This window comes from Cervus elaphus, chromosome 12 (genome assembly GCF_910594005.1).
Source record: "Cervus elaphus chromosome 12, mCerEla1.1, whole genome shotgun sequence".
In the NCBI taxonomy this organism is placed as follows: Eukaryota; Metazoa; Chordata; class Mammalia; order Artiodactyla; family Cervidae; genus Cervus; species Cervus elaphus.
The window spans coordinates 26,272,594-26,298,832 of record NC_057826.1 but is presented as its reverse complement, the minus strand read 5'-3'; the positions used below and the strand labels follow the sequence as shown (position 1 = coordinate 26,298,832).

At 39.4% G+C, this 26,239-nt stretch overlaps 1 protein-coding gene across 4 annotated transcripts in view; it reads left to right on the top strand.

The window, feature by feature from the left end:
• The first annotated feature begins 18,037 nt into the window (after positions 1 to 18,037).
• SYNE2 (spectrin repeat containing nuclear envelope protein 2) overlaps positions 18,038 to 26,239 on the top strand; it is a 315,690-nt gene continuing 307,488 nt past the window's right edge. For 3 of the 4 annotated variants that reach the window (XM_043921131.1, XM_043921132.1, XM_043921130.1), the window contains exon 1: positions 18,038 to 18,239. The gene's annotated coding sequence lies outside the window, so the exon portion shown is untranslated. The remainder of the gene's footprint in view (positions 18,240 to 26,239) is intronic. The other variant, XM_043921129.1, reaches the window with a different exon arrangement.

Sequence of the window (26,239 nt, the reverse complement as noted above, 5' to 3'; positions counted from 1 at the left end):
AAAAATATTTTAAAGTTAGCTCATTTTCCTTTCCTCCTAATACCTCCTTGATTTCTATCCTTCACCAATACCCCTCAAACTAATTTGTTGCTTGTACCTTCAAAATATATTCAGAGTTCTACCACTTCTCGTCATTCCCACTACCACAGTCTTAGTCCAAGACATCATCGTCTATTACATAAATTATTGCAGTAGCCTCACAGTAGATCTGCCAGCTTCTGTTCTTACACCTTTCCACCCCCCACATTCTACCTCAACGAAGCACCCAGAAAAATCCTGTTACAATGTGAGTCATATAATATTGTTCCTCTGCTCAAAGCACTACAATGAATTGTCATCTTACACTGAATAAAAGTCAGAATTCTTTTTCCTTTTCTTATTGAAGTATAGTTGAGGTACAGTATTATATGATACAGGTATATGATATAGTGATTAACAATTTTTTAGGGGGGGTAGACCTTTGATGATAAAGGTCTGTCTAGTCAAGGCTATGGTTTTTCCAGTAGTCATGTATGGATGTGAGAGTTGGACTATAAAGAAAGCTGGTCACCAAAGAAGTGATGCTTCTGAACCATGGTGTTGAGAAAGACTATTAAGAGTCCCTTGGACTGCAAGGAGGTCCAACCAGTCCATCCTAAAGGAAATCAGTCCTGAATATTCATTGGAAGGACTGATGCTGAAGCTGAAACTCCAATATTCTGGCCACCTGATGCAAAGAACTGACTCATTTGAAAAGACCCTGATGCTGGCAAAGATTGAAGGCAGGAGGAGAAGGAGATGACAGAGAATGAGATAGTTGGATGACATCACCCACTCAATGAATAGGAGTTTGAACAAGCCCTGAGAGTTTGTAATGGACAGGGAAGCCTGGCGTGCTTCTCTCCTTGGGGTTGTAAAGAGTCGGACATGACTGAGTAACTGAACTAAACTGAAGTGATCCAAGAATAGAATTTTGGAGTCATATAGTAGCTCTACTTTTAGTTTTTTGAGAAACCTCCATACCATTTTTCACAGTGGCTGCACCAATTTATATTTACATTAGCAGTGTTTGAGGGTTCCCTTTTCTCCACATCCTTGCCAACATTTGTTATTTGTGGTCTCTTTGATGGTAGTCATTCTGACAGGTGTGAAGTTTCACTGTGGTTTTGATTTGCGTTTCCCTGATGGTTAGCAACGTTGAGCATATTTCATCTGCATTTCCTCTTTGGGAAAATGTCTATTGATTTCTTCCACCCATTTTAAAATCAGGTTGTTTTCAGAGTTCTTATTATTCTAAGAGTTTTCTATGTTTTTGTATGTAGTTACAGTAAAATCATTTTTCACTGCTAGGTGATAGTCTAAGAAAATAATTCATTTCATTAATGCATTCTTTCATTCATGGACATTTGGGGACCATTCAGTTGTATTGCAATTTTAAATAATTCCCACAGTAAGAAATGCTAAGAGAAATTCTTTAGGATGGAGGAAATGATATTAGATATAATTTCAGAAGTTTGGGAAGGAATGACTAACTCTTATTTATAGTTAACTGATTTTCAACAAGGGTGCCAAAAAAATCTGGTGGGGAAAACATGTTTTTTTTTCAATGAATGGTATTGGGACATTCAGATATTCATACGTAAAAGAATGAAACTGGACCCCTGTATCACACTATACATGAAAATTAACTCAAAATTGATCATTGACCTAAATGTAAGAGTTAAAACTATAACCTTGCTGGGAAGGAAAAAACCTAGATTGATATCTTCTTGGATTTAGGTTAGATGCTGGTTTCTTAATGAGATCCCCAAAACACAGCAGTAAAAGGAAAAAGGGTAAACCAGATTTCATCAAAATTAAAACCTTCTGTGCTTTAAAGGAAATCATCAACAAAAAAATATGAAAAGATAACACATAGAATCAGAGAGAAAATATTTGTGAATCATATATCAGATTAGGGACTTGTACTCAGAATGATTAAAAAATACAATTCAACAATTAAAGCACAAATACCTTAATTTTTAAAATGAGCTAAGTATCTCAATAGACAGTTCTCTAAAAGAGACATGCAAACAGTCAGAAAGCACATAAAAGATGCTTAATATGCAAATTAAAACCACAGTGAAGTTTCCATTTCAACAACTGAGGCCTGAAGATTCTGGGTTCAACCCAGCAGGAAGATTTGGCCTCTGACTGAAGAGGAGACCCATGTAATGTTTGAGAAGACAGCAAAATTCATCAGAGGGAACCTTCAGCTACTGGTCATCAGGTCCTATGGCACCGATTGTTTCAGGCTTGACAATGACCGCACGGTGTACTATGTGAATGAGATGATCTTGAAGTTGATTGTTGGTATCTCTGGTGACAAGCCGGTTTTGCTTGGGAGGTACTTTGGAAAATTCCCTAAGACCCACAAGTTTCAGTTGGACGTTACAGCTCTGGATTACCTAGCACCCTACCCCAAGAATGGGGCTTCCCAGGTGGTGCTAGTGGTAAAGAACTCACCTACCAATGCAGGAGACATAAATGTGGGTTCAATTCCTGGGTGGGGAAGATCCCCTGGAGGAGGGCATGGCAACCCACTCCAGTAGCTTGCCTGGAGAATCCCCATGGACAAAGGAGCCTGGCAGGCTACCATCCATAGTCCATAGCGTCACAGAGTTGGACATGACTGATGAACTCGGCACTATGCCAAGAATAAAGTGTTCCTGAAACAGAGCAAGCCTTCCTGTCTGGGAACCATAAGCTGAAATCTGGACTTGGTTGAGTTACTGGAAATACTCCTCAGTACTAGGGAGTCATGGGGAACTCCGTGGCAGACATCCCTTTGGCTTTTGGGGTGGCAGCAAAGTCTAACAAGACTGCAGGAGGGTAGACACCATAATTATGGTGGTATTTCATCAAGCAGACATTGGGGAGTATGTTGGCACGAAGAGACATTGATTTTAAACCATCAGGAGGACCTGGGGCTGTGTAGAAGGGCCTAGCTTTGATTCCTGTGTCTGTAGACTCCAGTGTCACGTTGAATTTTGTCAACACTGTGACCTGTTCAGGGACTTCTTGATTTAATATTCACTTGATCACAGACAAACATAAGCTGGATTCTCATGCAGAAATGGCTCAAAAATGGAGTTTTGGATCTTTGTGATTGTGAAATAGAATACTGTGTTTTATATTTGAATCAGAGGGTTTCTTGTATTGAGTGACAAGTTCTAAATTGTTGGAACTGAGGACAAGATGAGCTTATTATTGTTATCTGTGATAATACTATTTTCCAAATGATAAGAACATAATGGATTTTCTTATTTATTAATACAATGAAAGATACATATTGCCATATCAGAATACTAGGGCATGTCTGGAATTTTACAAATGAAATTTGGATAAAATATAAGAGCAGTTTATTCTGCTGATTTTCTATATGGTAGGTGCTGTGTGGTGTGGAAGAAAAACTTGGATTCAAACAACAGTTCTCAAATCTACCAGATGTATGGCCTTAGATGGGGCATTAAACTTTAATTAAAGCTTCATTTCTTCAAAAAAAAAATAGCTTAACTGTCTTCCTAAGCATAGTTCTTAGAATTAGAAATCGTAACTGTAAAGCACTTAGCACAGTGCCTGGCAAATGATAGGCATTGAATAAATAGCAAGAATTATTTCTGTGATGATTCTACTGAATATTTCTGTTACTGAGTAGGATCTTATGAATATAATTTGATTATACCTTGACTTTTACAAGTAGTTTATCAATCTTTCTTGAATGATATGATCTCATGCTGAATGTTATTTTTATCACCCTGATTTCCTAAAACATAATTTCTCTTATAAATCTTTTGTTTTGTTTTTTAATTAAAACATTTTTAAATTGAAGTATGGTTGATTTACAATGATGTGTTGGTTTGGGGTGTATAGTAGGGTGATTCAGATATATCTATATACATACATATATTCTAATAAATCTTTACTTCCCTGACTGAACTGGATGAAAAACCACTAATCAGAGACTGCAATAATAATTCAGCTCCTCCATCCTTCCCCATGCCTTCCAAAATTATTTTTAGAATTATTAAAATATTTTTTCATTTTGATGTATGGCAAAAGCCAACACAGTATTGTAAAACAATTATCCTTCAATTAAAAATAAATAAATTTTTAAAATTTTAATGAAAAACATTACAAATTTTTTTAACTACCTGTATTGTAAGGCAATTTCTTTAGTGAATATACTGCTTATTTTAAATTCCAAAGGTAGCATCTCTAAAATAAAGCATTTTTCAATTACCAAAAAAAAAAAAACCCAACTGCACAATAAAAAACTATTTCACACACTACGATAGTTAAAAAGATGGACAGTAATTAGTGTTGTTGAGAATATGGAGAAATTAGAAGCCTTATACATTGCTGCAGGAGTGCAAAATAGTGCAGGTACTTTGGAAAAAAATTTGAAAGTTCCTCACAACTTTTAAAATACAGAGTTACTAGATAACCTACATTTCCAGACTTACTCTAATGAGAGGTCCTGGCAAGTGACATATCATGAACATTATTTTCCTTATTTATAAAGTAAGAATGGTATCTGTTTGTTGATGATTTATTTCTTTGTGTTTGTTGTATTTAGTCGCTCAGTCATGTCCGACTCTTTGTGGACTGTAGCCTGCCAGGCTCCTCTGTTCATGGGATTTCCCAGGCAAGAGTATCAGAGTTGGTTGCCATTTCCTCTTTCCAGGAATCTTCCCAGCCCAGGGAATCAAACCTGTGTCTCCTGCAATGCAGATGGATTCTTTACCTGCTTAGCCATCATTTAACTTCAAACAATAACAACAAAAATAAAATCTTTGACTTTCCATAAGGAAATGAAAACCAGCTCACAGACTGGAAGAAAATATTTGCAAAATAGCACATAAGTTTGATAAATGGACTTTATAAAGAACTCTGACAACAATGCAAAGACAAATAATCCAATTTAAAATGGACACAAAATTTGAACAGACATGTCACAAAAGAAGATACACACACACACATATATGTTAAAGTCTAATCAGCAAATGAGGATGCTCAGTATCACTAATCATCATGGAAATGCATATTAAAATCTTTTAGATACATCTCTTCACACCAAGTAGAATGATTAACATGAAAAAAAATTGATGACACCAACTGAAGTAACTGGAAATCTTGTATATTGCTTGTGGAAGTGTAAAATGGTACAATCTCTTTGAAAAACAATTTCAAAATTTTTAAATATAATTAAAATAAGTATATACCTATTCCATGTCCTAGCAATTTCAGTCCTAGGTATTTTCTCAAGAAGAATGGAAACATATGTCCACAAAAGGACTTGTACAGAATACTTACAGTAGACTGATCTATAATAACCCCAAGTGAAATAACCCAATGACCATCATTGTGTGATAATTCATGCAATGGAAAATTAATTAGTAATAAAATGAATTAACTACTGATACATGTAAAAACACAGATCTCAAGCACAGTAATTTCAGGGAAAGAAGCCAACCCAAAAGAATGTTTGCTGTATAATTTCATTTATATGAATCTAGGACAGATGAAAGTAATCTGTGCTGGTAGAAGTCAGATCAGTGGTTGCCTGGAGGAAGGGATTGACTACCAAGGGATACAGAGGAATTTTCCAGGGTTATGTAAATGTTCTGTGTTTTGATTGTGGAAATGGTAGCTCAAATATATACATTCATTTAAATACATTGAACTGCACTTAAAATCTGTGCATTTTACTCTAATTTACAGCAAAGTTTATTTAAAAAATAATGCTACTAGAAATGTTTATATGAGTCATTTTTGTACATGTCACATACATGTACATTTTTTACATGTTTTAGATATACATGGTATATACCTGAAAGTGGAAATCCTCTGTCTTAGAGTTTGCAAATTTACTGTTTTACAGGATAATGTGAAATTGATCTTCAAATTTATTTTACCAACTTACACTTTTGATTTTTTACCAACTTACACACAAATGATTTTAATAGCTTGCACTGGCAAGTGTTCCTATTGATTTATGCCCTCATCAGCACTTGGTATTTTCTGATTTAAAGAATTTTCCAATCAATGACTAAAAATATTACCTGACTATGGTCTTGTTAAAATTTTTTTCTCATTATAAATAAGGTGGAACTTTTTTTTTCATATTGATCATTTGGATTGTCCCTCCCTAAAGTTGCAGTTCAACTAGAGTGTTAATTTGTTCCCTTTTTCTAATTGATTTTGTAGAATTTCTACATATATTCTACATATATTCTAGATCTTTGACTTGTGCTGAAAATATCTTCTTTCTGTAACTTGTCTTTTCACTACTTTAAAAGTGTCTTTTGATGAACAGTTCTTAGTTTTAATGTGGTCTTTTCTTTTCCTTTATGGTTAGTGCTTTTTAATGCCTTCTTTAAGAAATCACTCCATATCCTAAAGTTATGAAGATATTTTCTGTTTTCTTTGGAAAGTTTTATAATTTTTGTTTTTCACATCTAAATCTTTAATCCTGTGTCTTAGTATGGATAAAGCTAAGCTTACTATAGAAAAAAGAACTCAAAATGGAGGGCTTAAAGAATGTAGACTTTTTTCTCTTTCAGCTTTAAAGTGGGCCTTGTCCACCACGCCCCCCTCCTTCCCTGATCAGGGATGGAACCTATGCCCCCTGCAGTGGAAGTGCAGAGTTCTAACCCCTGGACCACCAGGGAAGTCCCAAAGTGGACATTTTAGTGGAGACTGGTTTTGTTTTGTGGAGTCATTGGGGGCCCCGGTTTTAGATGGTGTCTCTGCCGGTGGTGTGCAATGCCATTGCTGGGCTGTGTGCTCAGTCGGACTCGCTCTTTGCGGCACCATGGACTGTGCCCTCCAGGCTCCTCAGCCCATGGAGTTTTCCAGGCAAGAATACTGAAATGGGCTGCCATGCCCTTCTCCGGGGGATCTTCCCCACCCAGGGACTGAACCTGTTTGCATTTCCTGCATTGGCAGGCTAGTTCTTTACCACTGAGCCACCTGGGAATCCATGGCAAGATACATCCCTTCACCTTGTTGAAGTCTCCTTTAAGTAGTAGCTGTGAAAGGAGACATTGCTGCTAGGATTAGGGAACAAAATGGAAGAGATGGCACGGATAGAACCTGGGGACTTTAAGGAGGGGCTCCCACAGGCTGTACCCAGACCCCCGGAGGAGATAGTCCACAGCTGCGACCTCAAGGGGGCGCCATGGAGCTGGTCCTGGGATGCTGAGCACTGCTCCTGCTCAGACGTCTAGGGGGGCGGTGCTCAGACAGGTGTTGGGACTTCTGGGAGGAAGGTGCCAAGCCTTTGAAGCTGTGAGCACCAACGGAAGCGGGAGTCTGGAGGTACAGCTGTTGTGCTGCTCAGGCGTCCTGACTGGGACTGGAAGCAGGAGGCAAGCCCCTTCTCCCTTCTGCCTTCCTATCTCTGTGTCTCACTGACGAAACCTAAGAGAAATTGTCTGGCAGTGGAACAAACAGTGCTGCTATTTGTGGAAAACCTTGTACATATGTTGTTTTGTCTTTGTGGAGACATCTCCTCAGGGTAAATTCTTAGAGAGATTATATGTCGCTTTACTAGATATTGCCATATTTGTCTCCACATGAGGTTGATCCATTTTGTACCGTCAGCAAAAATACACGAAAGCATTCGTGCCCAGAGCCACGGGAAGAGAGTGCATTGTCCAACTTCTGAGTTTTTGCCAAACTAGTAGATTCTAAGTGAAATGACAGTAGTTTCTTTTATGAAGTCGAACATTGTCTCATATGTTTGAGATCCATTTATGTATGTTTTTCTGTGAATTGTCTGTTCATGTCTCTTGGCCATGTTTGTATTGGATTATATTGATAATTTTACTTGTATATATTAGGGCAAAGAGCCCTTTAATTTCATGTGAGTAGTAATATTTCCTCCCAGTCTGTCATTTGTCTTTTGACTTTGCTGATCAACTTAACTCCACAAAAAAATCATGTTAGTACCATTATGAAACTGACTTATATGTATATATTAATTTTAAGGAAAATTAACATCTTGATTTTATTTGCCTTATCCAAGAACACGGGATCTTTTTCATTTGTTCAAGATCACTATTGTGATTTCAAGAGTATTTTAAAGATTTTTCTCATATAAGTTTGCATATTTCTGGTTGTTTACTGTTTAGTATTTTAAATTTTGTTGCTTTTATAAAGAAGGTTTACTTTTACATTAAGTCTTCTATCTTACTCTTTGATATGTCTGAAGGGTAATATTTTTTGTATGTTAACTTAAAATTTAGCAACCATTACTGAGTTCTTTAACATTTGTGTTAGCTTTGGGTGGTTCCTTGGATCTTCTATGTTTATTCTGAAAACATTGGCAAGTGTGATTTCACTTCTTTATTTCCAGATTTTATGCCTTTAATTGAATTGTCTTATTGCACTGGCTAATTCCCATTAAAGCAATAAGTTACAGTGGAGATAGTGAGCATCTTTGTTTTGTTCTTGACCTTTAGTAGGAATGCCTCTGATGTTTCCCCAGTGACATGCTATGATATATTTTGTTATTTTATTATGTTAGGGAGTATCCATCAATTTCTATTTTATTGAGTATTTTTTTAAAAACAGAAGAAAAGATGTGGAATTGTATAAAAGGCCTTTTCAGCACACGTGGAAATAATCTTAGCATTTTCCTCCTTGTATCTATTAATATGATAAATTATATTAATGGCCTTCTTAATATTAAACAATCCTTATATTCCTAGAATAAACCCATCTTTGGTCATAAAGTTTGGGTTTAAAAAAATTTTTTTAACAGACTTTATTTTTTACAGCAGTTTTGGGTTCACACAATATTGAAAGGAAGGAACAGAGATTTCCCATATACTCCCTGCCCACCCCCCGCCCACACAAAGCCTCCCCCACGATCAGCATCCTCCACCTGAGTGCAACATCTGTTGCAATCAAATAAACATACACAGACACATCATTATTGCTCAAAGTCCATAGTTAACATGAGGGTTCATCCCTGGCTTTGTACATTCTGTGGGTTTGGACAAATGTGTAATGATATGTACCCACTATTATAGTATCAAACAGAATAGTTTCACTGCCCTAAAATTTTATACATCACTGATTTACCCCTGTCTCCTCCAATCCTTGGAAACCACTGATCCTTTTATTTTCTCCATAATTTTGCCTTTTCCAAAAGGTCATGTAGTTGGAGTCATACAGTATGTAACCTTTTCAGATTAACTTCTTTCACTTAATAATAAACATTTAAGATTTCTCCGTGTCTTTTCTTGACTTATTAGTTTCTTTCTTTTTTAGCACTGAATAATATTCCATTGTCTGAATGTATCACAGTTTACATATCCATTCACCTACTGAAGGACATCTTAGTTGCCTCCATGTTTTGGCAATTTGAATAAAGATGCTGTAAACATTTATGTGCAGGTTTTTGTGTGGATATAAGTTTTTAGCCCATTTGGATACATACCAACTGGTGAATTGCATAAGTATTTTTTTAATGTGCTTTTGTATTCTGTTGCTGATGATGCTGACTTAAAATTCTTTACATTTATATACATAAATGAGAACGGCGCAGTATTTGCCGTATTTTGGAACTGATCTTATGCTGGCTTTGTAAAAACAATTTGGAATGTTTTCTACTTTTAAAATGCTCTGAATCACTGTATGTAACAATTAAATAACAGCTCTTTGAGGATTTGGAATTTCCTGGTGAAACCATCTGGACCTGGCACTGTTTTGTGTCAGTAGTTTTTTGATATCTTTAGTTTTTAGAATAAAACTGATTAGTGTAGGCTTTTTACCTTTACTGGGATTAATTTTGGCATATTGTGATTTGCATTAAATCTAGGTTTTCAAATGTATTTCTGCAATACTATGAAAATAATTATGTTATATCAACAACTTCAAATATGCAGATCCATCAGTTCAGTTCGGTTGCTCAATTGTGTCCGACTCTGTGACCCCATGGACTGCAGCACGCCAGGCCTCCCTTTCCATCAAAAACTCCTGGAGTTTACTCAAACTCACGACCATTGAGTCAGTGATGCCATCCAATCATCTCATCCTCTGTTGTCCCCTTCTCCTCCTGCCTTTAGTCTTTCCCAGCATCAGGGTCTTTTCAGATGAGTCAGTCCTTCACATCAGGTGGCCAAAGTATTGGAGTTTCAGCTTCAGCATCAGTCCTTCCAATGAATATTCAGGACTGATTTCCTTTAGGATGGACTGGTTGGATCTCCTTGCTGTCCAAGGGACTCTCAAGTGTCTTCTCCAACACCACAATTCAAATGCACCAGTTCTTCTGTGCTCAGCTTTCTTTATAGTCCAACTCTCACATCCATACATGACCACTGGAAAAACCATAGCTTTGACTAGATGGACCTTTATTGGCTAAGTAATATCTCTGCTTTTTAACGCTGTCTAGGTTGGTCATAACTTTTCTTTCAAGGAGTGAGCATCTTTTTATTTCATGGCTGCAGTCACCATCTACAGTGATTTTGGAGCCCAGAAAAATAAAGTCAGTCACTGTTTCCACTGTTTCCCCATCTATTTCCCGTGAAATGATGGGACCAGATGCCATGATCTTAGTTTTCTGAATGTTGAGCTTTAAGCCAACTTTTTCACTCTCCTCTTTCACTTTCATCAAAAGGCTCTTTAGTTCTTCTTCACTTTCTGCCATAAGGGTGGTGTCATCTGCATGTCTGAGGTTATTGATATTTCTCCTGGCAATCTTGATTCCAGCGTGTGCTTCCTCCAGCCCAGCGTTTCTCATGATGTACTCTGCATAGAAGTTAAATAAGCAGGGTGACAATATACAGCCTTGACATACTCCTTTCCTGATTTGGAACCAGTCTGTTGTTCCATGTCCAGTTCTAACTGTTGCTTCCTGATCTGCATACAGATTTCTCAAGAGGGAGGTCAGATGGTCTGGTATTCCCATCTCTTTCAGAATTTTCCACAGTTTGTTGTGATCCACACAGTCTTTGGCTTTGGCATAGTCAGTAAAGTCAATAAAATAGAAGTAGATGGTTTTCTGGAACTCTCTTGCTTTTTTGATGATCCAACGGATGTTGGCAATTTGATCTCTGGTTTCTCTGCCTTTTCTAAATCCAGCTTGAACAGATGATACCACTCTAATGGCAGAAAGTGAAGAAATAAAGAGCCTCTTGATGTGGGTGAAAGAGGAGAGTGAAAAAGCTTTCTTAAAACTCAACATTCAAAAAACTAAGATCTTGACATCTAGTCCCATCACTTCATGGCAAATAGAAGGGGAAAAAGTGGAAACAGTGGCAGATTTTATTTTCTTGGGCTCCAAAGTCACTGTGGACAGTGATTACAGCCGTGAAATTAAGAGAGACTTGCTCCTTGAATGGAAAGCTATGACAAACCTAGACAGCATATTGAAAAGCAGAGACATCACTTTGCCGACAAAGGTCTGTATAGTCAAATCTATGGCTTTTTCAACAGTTGTGTATGGGTATGAGAGTTGGACCATTAAAATTGAAGAATTGATGCTTTTGAACTGTGCTGCTGGAGAAGACTCTTGAGAGTCCCGTGCACAGCAAGGAGATTAAATCAGTCAATCTTAAAGGAGATCAACCCTAAATATTCATAGGAAGGACTGATGCTGAAGGGGAAGCTCTAATACTTTGACCACCTGATGTAAAAAGCCAACTCGTGGAAAAAGACCCTGATGCTGGGAAAGATTGAGGGCAGGAGGAGAAGGGGGCAACAGAGGATGAGATGGACATGAGTTTGAGCAAACTCTGGGAGATATGGGAAGGATATGTGAAGGATAGGGAAGCCTGGCATGCTGCAGTCCATGGTTTCACAAAGAGTTGGACACAACTTAGCGACTGAACACCGAATAACAATGTAAGTTTTTGTTTCTAAAACCCCTTAGATTTCTTATATTGAATGTTTATGCTTTCTTCCCCCTTTTCTGGAGTAGGTTCATCACTGGTCTGTCATTAAAATATTTTTTATTTTCCAATAATCAGCATGTGCTGACTCTTTATTGGTCCTGTTGGTTCTCTGTATTCAACCTCATTGCTTTTATCTTTATTTTCTTCCTCTGCTTTTCTTTGCTTTAGCTTTTCATGTTAGAGATAGAATTCACTTATTCTCGTATAAATATTTGAAAGCTATAAATTTTTTTCTAATCACTGATTTGTTTTTATAGATTCTGTTATATATTGTTTCCATTAGCATTATTTTTTGGAAATGATTTGAGTTTATATTGTACTTTACCCTTTTCTAACACTTCTTTAATAGTATACTTTAAAATATTCACATGGAAGACTGTTTTCTGATTTTGCTATCAATTTTTAGTTTTATTGTGGTATTTATTGCCATTATTGTCTAACCTAAATACTATTTGCATTATTTTTACTTTTTTCTACTTTTGAGGAGTTCTTTGTGACGTATTACAAAGCCAGTTTTCATGACTGAATCTATATGTGCTTAAAAAGAGTATATTCTCTATTTTTGAGGTTAAATTTGAATATGTCAATAAGGCCTACCTAATTTATTACATTGCTTAGCTTTTCAATATCTGTGCTTAATTTGCTCCATTAGACTTGTCTTTCCTTGAGAGAGATATATTGATGTCTTTTATTTTTATTTATTTATTTATTTTTAATTGTGAGCTGAGTGGTGTGACTAATTTGATGCTGTGCTTGTGAGAGTAAAACAAATAACAATATGTACAACAGGATTTCTCTAAATGATATCTTTATTTTTGCTAAAAAACTTTTCTAGGCTCTAATCCAGGAATTGCTACTACTAGTTTTATGCCATTAGGGAAATCTTTTTCTCTAGAGGCTCAGTCTTCTTTGTATAAAATGAGGTGAGCTATAGAATACTTTGTTAACCCAATACTTTGCTTTGCCAATTTGATAAAAGTGCTTTTGAAATAGTACCTTTCTAAGTCCCACTGTTATTTAGTCAAGTTATTGTAATCATAGCTATCATTTGTTGAGTGCCTACTGCATGCAAGACTCCATGCTTAGCACTTTGCATAAACAACTTCACTAAATGATAGCACATTCGTTTTTTTCTTTCAACTCTAGAATATTGAATAGGGAGAAATTTGATTGATTGGCTCATTATTTTAGAAGACTGTCTACTGCATACATTGGCAGGGCACACTTGTATGTTGTTGGAAACACCTTTCTACTTGAAGCAGGACAATGGTCAGAAAGATCACGTTGGTCCAGGGAGCAATTAGCCAACATTTATTTGTTTGTTTCCGGATTTGGCAGGAAACAAGACCAGAATGAGATAAGGAGCGCAGGGCTTTACAGGGTGTGATTGGACTCTTGGACAAAGAGGAACAGAGCCCTTTTCCTGGCCAGCTATTTTCATCCCAGGCTTACACATGTGCTCCTAGTGTGGTAAAAATATTGTAGCAAAAGATTGGTCCTTGCAGTGGGCAGAGTTAACATCTTAATGTTTAGTTGTATATCAATCTCCTGATATCTATAGTGGTAACACTGTCAATAAGATAGAAACAAGTGGTAACATTGTCTTACCCTGCCTTAGTATAATAGCTGCCTCTTGGCTTAGAGATACTTTGTGTTATTCTTAAATTCACTTAACCATCAGGCCAATCATTTAGCATCATTATCTGCTATTGCCATCATGTGTATAAATACATGATACTAGTGTCAGAGGGAGAAGGCAATGACACCCCACTCCAGTGCTCTTGCCTGGAAAATCCCGTGGATGGAGGAGCCTGGTAGGCTGCTAAGAGTCGGACACCACTAAGCGACTTCACTTTCACTCATTGGAGAAGGAAATGGCAACCCACTCCAGTGTTCTTGCCTGGAGAATCCCAGGGTAGCCTGGTGGGCTGCCGTCTGCGGGGTCGCACAGAGTCGGACACGACTGAAGTGACTTAGCAGCAGCAGCAGTGTCAGTAGCCTCCACTTATGTGCCCACGGTAGAGACCCAGTTACTAGTAAACTTGTAATCCTCCTTGAAAAATGTAGATGCAGTCCATAATCCTTCTCAACCTGTTACCCAAGTACCATCCTAGAATTTACTTCCAGTATAAAATCTGTTGCCTTTCTTATTCAGGCACTCTGGATGCAAAGACAAGGGACTCACAGTCTAGTGTGGGGTGCAGAAATGCAAACAACAACTCTAGTTCAAAGAGGAGTCGCTGCCTGTCCTAAAGAGGGGTGACTAATTCCTTTAATGGCATCAGGAGGTCCAGCTCACGTGAATGCCTCAGACTGAGTTTTCTGTCCTGCTCTGTGCAATGTGCCGCATACTTTGAACGTCTGCCTCAGTCGTTCTCACCACATGCCACAGCGTGCGTGCACCTAGTCACAGATGTGCTTTGTTTGATCAGTTTGCAAAACCTGTGCTTCCCACAGTTGGAGCTAGCAGTCTCTCAGGTGGGCTGTTGAGGTGGGTGGATCTTTTGCTATAAATATGGAGGCCTGATGTAAATAATAGCTAAGACACATAACATGACATCATACTGTGTTATTGTACGGTATCTGTGTTTCGGTGCATGGGAGAATGTGGGCATAGCTGGGTTCATGGCAGCCCTTATTCTGCCAGTCAGAGATTTAAGCATATGAGCCATCCATTCACATACCTAGTGTTGTATTTCAAAAGAGCCGGGTGTGTCTCTGTTTAGCTTAGCATTACATTTTATTTTTATTTCAAAATGTGGAGGATCTGTTTCAGCGCTCTTGCCCTTAGTCTAATTTCTGGATTTAAAAGTATATATTAATATCTAAATTGGCATGGCTAGGAGATGCTACAGGCAATTAAAAGGCTCTAATTGGGGGTATCTGAAAACATTTTGAGACACTTTATTCTGGACTATCTTAAGTGCACTAGATATAGTATGGACTATGGAACAACAGTCCTTTCACTTTGAGGACTTTTAATCCAGATGCCTGGAAGAGAACAATAATGAAGAAATTGTCTTCCCCAGAGACTGTTGCTGTGATGATTTTGCAGCATTTATTATAAAAGAAGCAACCAACATAAAATAGAAACAAATTGAATAAAACAGAGAAGGAAAATAGCAGACAATGCTTTGTGGACAACTTCATTAATCCTGGAGACCTGCTCCGCCCCAAGGTTGATTTGCATGTATTACATCAGGCAAAGTGGTGCTATGGGAAAGATACACCAGGACAAGAATCTTCTTGTTATGTAGACCACTGTTGTGAACCAAGCCGTTAGTAATAAATAATGCAGATCTATGTAGTCCAAGAAGAGAAGTGATACTATCAGGACTATTATCTTGGAATACAAGGATTGATAGTGTGCCATAGACTGTGCAGTAAATTGGTAGCATGTCATTTTTTTTTTTAAGAGTTAAGCATTATCAAAATAATGTGCTTTTTTTTTTTTAATTAATTTATTTATTTTTTCAGTGGGTTTTGTCATACATTGACATGAATCAGCAATAGATTTACACGTATTCCCCATCCCGATCCCCCCTCCCGCCTCCCTCTCCACCAGATTCCTCTGGGTCTTCCCAGTGCACCAGGTTCGAACACTTGTCTCATGCATCCCACCTGGGCTGGTGACCTGTTTCACCATAGATAATATACATGCTGTTCTTTCAAAACATCCCACCCTCACCTTCTCCCACAGAGTTCAAAAGTCTGTTCTGTATTTCTGTGTCTCTTCTTCTGTTTTGCATATAGGGTTATCGTTATCACCTTTCTAAATTCCATATATATGTGTTAGTATGCTGTAATGTTCTTTATCTTTCTGGCTTACTTCACTCTGTATAATGGGCTCCAGTTTCATCCATCTCATTAGAACTGATTCAAATGAATTCTTTTTAATGGCTGAGTAATATTCCATGGTGTATATGTACCACAGCTTCTTTATCCATTCATCTGCTGATGGGCATCTAGGTTGCTTCCATGTCCTGGCTATTATAAACAGTGCTGCGATGAACATTGGGGTGCACGTGTCTCTTTCAGATCTGGTTTCCTCAGTGTGTATGCCCAGGAGTGGTATTGCTGGGTCATATGGCAGTTCTATTTCCAGTTTTTTAAGAAATCTCCACACTGTTCTCCATAGCGGCTGTACTAGTTTGCATTCCCACCAACAGTGTAAGAGGGTTCCCTTTTCTCCACACCCTCTCCAGCATTTATTGCTTGTAGACTTTTGGATAGCAGCCATCCTGACTGGCGTGTAATGGTACCTCATTGTGGTTTTGATTTGCATTTCTCTGATAATGAGTGATGTTGAGCATCTTTTCATGTGTTTGTTAGCCATCTGTATGTCTTCTTTGGAGAAATGTCTGTTTAGTTCTTTGGCCCATTGTTTGATTGGGTCATTTATTTTTCTGGAATTGAGCTTCAAGAGTTGCTTGTATATTTTTGAGATTAATCCTTTGTCTGTTTCTTCATTTGCTATTATTTTCTCCCAATCTGAGGGCTGTCTTTTCACCTTACTTACAGTTTCCTTTGTAGTGCAAAAGCTTTTAAGTTTCATTAGGTCCCATTTGTTTAGTTTTGCTTTTATTTCCAATATTCTAGGAGGTGGGTCATAGAGGATCTTGCTGTGATTTATGTCGGAGAGTGTTTTGCCTATGTTCTCCTCTAGGAGTTTTATAGTTTCTGGTCTTACATTTAGATCTTTAATCCATTTTGAGTTTATTTTTGTGTATGGTGTTAGAAAGTGTTCTAGTTTCATTCTTTTACAAGTGGTTGACCAGCTTTCCCAGCACCACTTGTTAAAGAGGTTGTCTTTTTTCCATTGTGTATTCTTGCCTCCTTTGTCAAAGATAAGGTGTCCATAAGTTCGTGGATTTATCTCTGGGCTTTCTATTCTGTTCCATTGATCTATATTTCTGTCTTTGTGCCAGTACCATACTGTCTTGATGACTGTGGCTTTGTAGTATAGTCTGAAGTCAGGCAGGTTGATTCCTCCAGTTCCATTCTTCTTTCTCAAGATTACTTTGGCTATTCGAGGTTTTTTGTGTTTCCATACAAATTGTGAAATTATAATAATGTGCTTTTAAAACAACTTACCCAAATCATCCTGCTACAGAGGTACAGCTGTTTGAAATAACTGTCCCAAATTGTGGGTGCAATTTTCAGCTATTTTTCCCCATGTTAACTGCATTATCAAACCTCTTAATCTCTGCTTCTTACCATTTAGTTTGGGTCCTAAGCACCAAATTTAAGTAAGTAATCCAAGCAAGATTCTTGAACCATAAAATACATATGAACTTGGACTTATAAAAATAATTAATTTGTGACACAAACTCAGTAGAGAAATACTTTAAAGTCACTGCCTTCGTGTGATGATAGTGAGTTGATACGATACCTTTCATTTAGGACCTCCAGTGCCTTAGTAATAATACTATAGAGCACAGGAGGTAAGCGGGAGTCAACTGACATCATCCTGAGTCCAAAGGCATTGAGTAATTTGCTGGAAAATTAAACTGACACTTGCAGTTTGGATTCCCGAGGATTCAGTTTCCACTGAGTATCAGACCTGGGAGTTGTATATCGGTGTAAGGTTGAGGCTGTTCTCCACTCCCCAGCTTCCAGGAAGGAGGGATCCTGCATTCTGCATTAATAACAAGCGCCTCACCTTCCCGCCAGGTGACACTGAGGTCTGGACCACGCTTATAGGAAATACTGAACCGGATCTTAAAGGCCATCTGATCCAAATTTCTCATTTTACAAAGGGTCCATAAACGTTTACCGACTTGATCAAGGTCTGGTGGCTAATTCGCAGATCTGCTTTTCTTACCTCCACTTCCAAGACCTAGGAGTCCGAGAATGTTAGAGAAGTTTCTAGCTGAAATCGACCTGAAAAACTTATTTGAGGGAGTGTGTGTGACATTCTCCCCACCCTTGGTGGTGGTTGACCTGCATTCTGAGTTAGCATCTCCCTCAGAGCATCTCTGATGATCTAGAACGTAGAAAGAAAGTTGCCAGTCCTGGGCTGCGGCGGGGCGTGCGGGGGGAGGTGGCTGCTCCGCCTCCGGCGCTCGCGGGCGGGCTCGACACTGGCCGCCGAGCGGCGAGAGCGGGACTCGGCGGCGGGCGGGGAAGGCGCGGGGCGTGGTTTGCAGCTTTCCGAGCGCCAAGGAGCCGAGCGCGCTCTGCTGCGCCCCGAGCTTTCCGCTGGACCAAAGAAGCGAGCGGGAGACGGAGCAAAAGGCGCGATCGAAGGAGCAAGGCGAGCGGGGCGCTGACCCGGGCTGGCCCCAGCCCGCGCCCTCTCCGGGCCGATAGCGGGTGAGCGCGGCGGGCCCCTGCACCTCGGTGCGCCCCGGAGGGAGCGGACTGTGGCGAAGAGGGAGGAAGAACGGGAGGGAGGAAAAGGGGCGGGGGCCAGGGAGAGCCAGGTCCCCGAGCCCAGGTCGGGGGCGGCAAGAGATGGGACCCGACCCGCTGCGGGGGTCCGAACCGGGCCCCGGGAAACTTTGCCCGGCTGGGAAGAGCGGGGTGCGTGGAGGGCGCCGCAAACTTGTCAGCGGGCGGGGCGCTCCGGGGACTGGAGTGCGCGCCGGCGGGCGGCGTTTGTTTCTCCGGCTTCTTTGTGTCACCTCCGGTCCCCAGCCCGCCGGTCTGCCCGCCTGGAAAGGGGCTGCGCGGGGCGCTCGGCCCCGATCCACCCGCCGCCCCCGTCGGGCCCAGGCCCGGGGAGCTCTAGTCGGCTGATTGTTTTCGTTCCTCGCGTCACGCTTGGGCGGGAAAGATTTTGAAAGCCGCGTGAGCTAGAAGGCAGAGAGCAGCGGCGCAGAGATTGCCAGATAGGGGGGCGGCGCGAGGCTCGCCCAGGGTCCCCCAAGACTGGCGGGCGGGGATCCGCCGGCCCCCGCACTCGAGGAACCGCGGCGGCCGAGAGCCTCCGCGGCTGGGGCCGCTCGGAAGGCTCGGCTTGTAAATTCCGAAAAGATTGCTTGCGGTCTTTGTTGTCTGAAATTGCCTTGCGCGTCTGACGGTAGCACCTTCTCCTTCTGAGGTTGTTTTTCTTCTGTTAAAAAAAAGAGCGAGGGGAGACTTGTGTGAAATCAGTGCTGTTCCAAACAACGTTAGCCACCCTCTTTGATGTAGGTTGAGGAGTCCTGTGTAACCTTTGCCTTTGTGGGCGCCTGTTATTTCCGAAGTTATTATTTTCCCCTCCCCTAATGGAAGGGAGCGTCTGAGCCAGATGCCAGCAGGCACGATTGTGTACATGCAGCGGCAAGTCAGAGCCAAACCCAGGAGGTTCTTTCCAGCCGCTCAATATACTTTGGCATCGCCCTTTTTTTTTTTTTTTAAAGTTTGATTTCAAACAGCTTTCACCTGCTTTTCTAAAAGTTCCCAGCGCTTCGAAGAACTCCTTGCAGATATTTTGTGGTTGTGCTAAGATGAGTTCGACCACTTTTAGGGTTGGGGTTAAACACCCGAACCACACCTGGCCCGTTCACCACTCGGGTCCCTGCCCTTGAGCCATTGTAAACATCATCGGGGTGAGTGTTCACCTTGTATGAGATGGCACATTTGGTGTGTTTTTATACTTTAATGCATGACTCTTTCTTTCCTTACCTTTCCTGTCTGGAAAAGTCTCTTGAGACTCCCGGACTCTTCTTGAGATAATTAACTGATTGGCCTTACCTGTGCCATTACATCCCCCACCCCCGGAAGCACCCGAGGGAGAAGGGAACAGGTGTAATCCTCATTAAGTGTTTCCCCGCCCCCCCCCCCCCCCCCCGTGGTGAAGACTCTGGAGAAGTCAAAACAAGCAAAAAGTGTAAATCCTTAGTTCTCTGTCCATATGTTTAAGTTCACGAGCTCTATTTGAAGTCGCAAATATCAAAATCAAACCAGTTGGGTCAGTTTAACCTTGTACATTGACTATTGTTGTTGTTGTTTTTAAATCATGTGAATGAGTTTACCCAATTAGAAATTTTACAAGCATTTCAGTCCTAAGTGTGTTTGCAGGATATTGCAGTATGCTTAAAGAACTGAGTCAGAGTGGGATTATTCTTGGGTCATGCCCTTAGTAGTATATCAGAGTTTAATATAAAGCTCAAAACCAGGATCAGACAGGTCTTGATAAGTAAGGGAAGGTGTTAAAGGCAGTTACTTCATTTGTCATTATTCATATGCTTTAACTATAGACTTTCAATAATTTCACAAAATTATTCTTTTATTTGCTCAAATAAGTGCTTACCTATGCCAGCCACTGTGCTGGGCTCTGGAGTTTCAAATAATACTAACCATTTATGGAATACTGATTTTGTACCAGTAAATGGTTCACATAGATTACCTCATCCATCTAATAAATATTTATTGAGTGCTTTCAATGTATTGTGTTCGGTGCTGGAGTTATAATAATGCACAGGACAGCTGTGGTTCCCGCCTTTATCTTAGTTGGTGGGGAGGATGGGCAGAACATAAAAGACATCACTAAACTAATAGTAGTTTTTAAAATGTAAATCCGATCACACCACTTCTCTTCTATATAAAACCCTCCAGTGGCTTCAGTCTCTCTCTGAGTGAAAGGCAAAGGCTGGTCAGTGGCCTCGGTGTTTGCCCCATGTAGTCCTCACCGCCCAGTCCTGTCTCCGTGATTTTGTTTGCTGCTCTTTTTCCTCATACTTCTATAGCCGAACTAGCTTCCTAGCTATCTGCGGGCTGTCATACTTGCTGTTTCCTCTGCCGAAATGCCTTACCATACCTCTATGGTTCTTTCTCTGATCCCCCTCACTTCTTTACTCAGTTATATTCTCAATGAACCTTCACTGAACCCCAGATTTAAAATCACAACCCACTTGTAACTCCCTTACTCTCCTTTCATAACTGATTTTTTCCCCTCCATTTCATCATCTAACATACATTTTTCCCCCTCCATATCATCACTAACTAACATATTCTGTATTTTATTTCTCTGCTTATGTTCTGTCTTACCCCACTAGATTGAACATCTCATCAGAGCTATTGTATTCACTGCTGCATCCTCAGAGTCAGCACCTGGCACACAGTAGGGACTCAGACTATTTGTTGAATGGAAATAAGAAAACCATAGGATGCTGAGACATAGAGTAACTAAGAGTTCCTAAGTGAACAGTAAGAAGTCTTCTCTGTGAAGGTGACATGTAAGCTGAGACAAGCAGCAGGCAGTGTGTTGTGGGTGGAGAGGTGAGGAGAGGAGAGAGGCATGGAAGAAGATTAGCTGAGGAGGTAGTACTGAGTCGGGAAAGAGCTTGGTGGTGCATGGATTGATTGGACCTGAGAGAAGGTCTTGAGGCTGAGCACTGTCAACTGCAGGGAGAGAGCTCAAGGGAAAAAGAATGGTCATCAAATGATGGCAGAGGTTGAGATGGTTGGATGGCATCACTGACTCAATGGACATGAATTTGAGCAAACTCGATAGTGAAGGACAGGGAAGCCTAGCGTGCTGCAGTCTGTGGGGTTGCAAAGAATGGGACACGACTTAGCGACTGAACAACAACAGCAGCAATCAGATGACAGGTCATGCAAGGCCTCGTAGGCCAAGGTTTGGATACATTCACAGTGAATTCTCACATATACCCCATTGGCCCTATGTTATAGTTAATAAAATTGAAGTAACTTTCTGAGGCTACCCAGTAGGTGAATGGCACCGCCTAGGATAGATAGGAAAACAGGTTCTCAGATCCCACTTATATTTAACCACCATGTATATGTGTGTGTGCGTGCATGCGCGTGCTCAGTCTATATTGTAGCCTGCCAAGTTTCTCTCTCCATGGAATTTTCCAGGCAAGAATCCTAGAGTAGGTTGCCGTTTCCTTCTCCAGGGGATCTTCCTGACCCAGGGATCTAACCCACATATCTTGCATCTCCTGCATTGGCAGGCAGATTCTTTACCACTAGCACCACCTGTGAAGCCCCATTTAGCCACTATGCCAACATCAAAAGACATAGTCCGTATTCTGATGGAGCTGTTTGTCTAGTGAAGACAAGCCGTTGCAATACACATATGGCAGTGCTAGAAAAGATGTATCCTGAGGGACTCTGGGAGGAGGACAGCATCCAATTCTGCCTAGGAATGGGACAGGACAAACTGGGGAAAAATGAAGTTATTTTTCCTTTTTTATAATTATGAAATGTTTCAGATTAGCTATAATTAAGAAATAATCTTAATATCATTCAAACACATAGCCCATTCTTCACAGATTTACTGTGTGCTCACTGTTGTGTTGTTTTTGCTTTCACATTTTCCAGTGACTTGGGTTATGCGCCCCCATTCCTACTTTCACCAAATTAAGAATTGTGTCTGCAATAGTATAAAATCACTTATGTTTAAAGCCTGTAATTCTTTGTGAAGTTGCAGGTTAAGTACTGTTTTGATTGTTATCTTAAACTCTGTCCTCTCTGGTTTTTGTGTGATAATTTTAAAAACAGTTTCCTTGAGTGTAATTGACACACAGTAAGCTGCATAAATTTAGTGTTAAATTTGATAAGTTTTTGATTTATTTATAGACCTATGAATCATCTCTCCCTTTGGTCCCTTCCTATACCCTCTACCCTTCTTTCCCAACCAGTGATAGCTCTGACTCTATGGATTAGTTTGTATTTTCGGAGTTTTCTTTGCATGTAAGCATATAGTATGTTTTCTCTTGTCTAGGTTCTTTCACTTAGTAGAATTGTTTTGAGATTCATCTATGTTGTTCTGTGTATCAGTAGTTGATTGCTTTTTATTGCTGACTGGTTTTCTGCTGTATGAATGTACGCCAGTTTATTTATCCATTCATCCATTGATAGACATTTTTTTCTAGTTTTTGGATGTTAAAAATAAAGCTGCTGTGAACACATTATATTCAGTCTTTATATGGACATCTGCTTTCATTTTCTCTGGGTAAATGTCTAGGAGTAGAATGGCTCGATCATATGGTAGGCGTATGTTTAACTTTTAAAGAAACTTCCATACTTTCCCAAACATTCCCAAAGTAGCGTGTGAGGGTTCCAGTTGCTGTGCATCCTTGCCAACACTTGGTATGGTTAAGCTAGATGGGTAGTGGTATCTCATTGTGTTTTTAATTTGCAGTTTCCTGATGACTAATGATGTGCTTATTTACCATCCATATTATATCTTTTTTTGCTGAAGTTTCTGCTTACATTTTGTTGTTCATTCTTCATTGGACTGGTTGCTTCCTTATTGAGTTTTGAGAGTTTTTTAAATATATTTTGGATACGAGCTCTGTATCAGACATAGGATTTGCAAATATTTACTTTCAATCTGTTGCTCATCTTACGTTCTCTTAACAAATCTATGAAGATCAGGAGTTTTAATAAAGTCTGATTTATCAATTTATTCTTTTATGGAATTACACTTTTGGTGTTATACCTAATAAATCGTTGCCTAGCTCAAGATCACAAAGATTTTTTCCTTAGAGTTATAAAACTTGTAGAAAAACTATAAAAGAATATAAAACCATAAAATCTTTCATTTTACTTTTTGGTACATCTACCTTGAGTTAAATTTTGTTTATGGGGTGGAATATGGGTTGAAGTTTACTGCTGCCACTAGAACACTTGACAAGTTTTGGAGATGAGATAATGTCTGGAGACAATGTCTTGGGGTAAGGGTGGGTGGGCATTTGCTATTGGCATCTAGTGGGTCAAGGCCAGGGATACTGCTAAAGATCTGCAGTGAACAGGAGATATCATCTCAACAAAGAATCATTCAGCCAAAATGTCAGTAGTGTCAAGGTAGAGAAACCAAAGGCTATTTTATTGACCTTCTCAATGTTTTGGCTATTAGTTTCCTTTATATTTTCTATCTTCTATTTAATTGATTTTCAGTCTGATCTTTATTATTTCCTTTCTGTGTGCTTGAAAAGGATGTTTTGTGTGTGCTTGAAAATAATATTTATTCTAATTATACCATGTTAAGAGAGCATACCATCAACATAGCATCACTATTCATGTTAACCTTGATTTCTTAGCTGAGGTGGTGCTTGTCAGGTTTCCCTGCTGTAAAGTTGCTCTTTTCTCTGCATTCTGTCCTGTACTTTTTGAGATGGAAGTTACTGTGTGTAGCCCACATTTAAGGAGTGGACAGTTATGCTTCTTCTCCATGTGACAATCTCTGATTTTTAATTCTGCTGTTTAGACCATTTATATTTAAAGTGATTATTGATTATAGTTCACTTTAAATGTATAATTTTGCTATTTGTTGCATCTTTTTCTTATACTTATTTTTTCTCTTTTTCTGTCTTTGATTAATTGAATTTGTTATCATCATCATTTATTTATTTATTTATTTTTTGCTTATTAGTTAACAGTCCTTTTTTTTTTAAAAAAATTTGACTCTTGGGAATCTTAGTTCCCTGACCAGGGATTGAACCAGTGTCCTCAGCAGTGAAAGCGTGGAGTCCTAACCCTTGGAGTGCCAGGGAATTCCCTAGCTATCATTCTTTATTTTGTTATTTTAATGTTTGCTTTTGGGTTGATAACTTATCACAATTTACCTTCAGGTGTTATATTATACCACCTCATGTACAGTATGAGAGCCTTGTAATAGTTATTTCTCATTTCTCTCGTCTTAACCGTTGTGATATTGTCATACATTTAACTTTTTGTCTTTTATTGATCCCACATTACATTGCTATTTTTTGTTTGAACTGTCAATTATTTTTTAAAGGGATCTAAAACCCAAAACATCACATATTGACCCATGTTTTACACAGGTTATATTCTTTATTTTACTATTATTAAGTGAAGATAAATAAATTATGCATAGTGAGGTTATTGGATTCACTTTTATGAATATATGTATATTCTAACCTGTAATTTTAGTGTAAACATTAAAGTAGTAATTTGGAAATCAGAGCATAGTTCCTTTTCTTAAACTTAATTACTGAGCTGTCATTGAGCTGATCATTGCTGTAATAGAAAGATACTTCAGGATACTGTGGCGTCCTACAAGATTCACAACACCTGGACTTGGAGAACTCTATGCAGATATTGATGAGTGTGCTGTCTTTTCTTTCCTTAGGGCAGCATTAGAAAAAGGGAAATAGATGTTCAGGAATGAGGCCTCCCATGCTGACATTATCCAGACCCTGAGAAACTTTCAAAGCACTTCTTTCTTCCAATGGTATATGAGGTAAAAAGCACTTGGTTATAGCTACTTGGGTCAGAGTAACACATTTGACAAAGTGAACCTCAATTTTCTGCTTGTCAGTGTCCATATTTGATTGAAAACTCCAATCTGAGATGTAGTTCTTAGAACTCACCAAAATTTGCTATTTGTTGCTGTGGTTTTAGTTAACTTTTAGTCTTTCTTATCAGTGAGGATGGAGTGGATATCCTCTCCATCTGGGTATGTATAAATGTACTCCTATTCTAAAGGTTAATACATTGACAAATACTCAACTATAAATGAGTGGGAAAACTTAATTCATCCAGCAAATTAACTTACTTTGTAAATGTTTGTTGAATCTGGGCTCTGGCACATTGATGGAAATTTATGTCTCCTGCCCTTTGAAAGACAACTCTCTCTTAGGAAAAGGGCCCATAAGCACAGGAGCATGCATTCCAATATGGTAATTGGTGATCACTGCATGGAGATAGGAACTAGGCAATGGGTGTAAGCTTAGAGCAGTGGTTTTCCAGAGTGTGGTCCAGGGACCAGTAGCATCAAACCTACTGGTTCAGAAATGTAGAGGGTGAGGCCCAGCGATCTGTGTTTAACAAGTCTTCCAAGGGATTCTGATGCATGCATAACATTGTGAACCACTGGCACAGAGGATTAGATGATCTCTGAGATTTTTTTCCCCTGGGTCCTAGTTTCTACAAATACGGTTTAGAAATGTGATATTTACCGCTTGGTACTTTAAGAACTATTTTGGCACTAATGAATTGTCATGTAAAACATGAATTGTTACATGGGTAAAACAGAAATCCAAAATGGTAAAGTTTAGTCCGACACTGGAGCAAAAGTAAATGAGACTTTAGAACACTTTATTATGAAAAATTTAAATATATTCAAAAGCAGATATAAGAGTGAAATGAACTCCTATGTAAACATTCAGTTCAGTCAGTCAGTCATATCTGACTCTTTGCGACCCCATGGACTGCAGCACACCAGGCCTCCCTGTCCATCGCCAGCTCCCGGAGCTTGCTCACTCATGTCCATTGAGTTGGTGATGCCATCCAACCATCTCATCCTCTGTCGTCCCCTTCTCCTGCCTTCAATCTTTCCCAGCATCAGGGTCTTTTCCAGTGAGTTAGTTCTTTGCATCAGGTGGCCAGAGTATTGG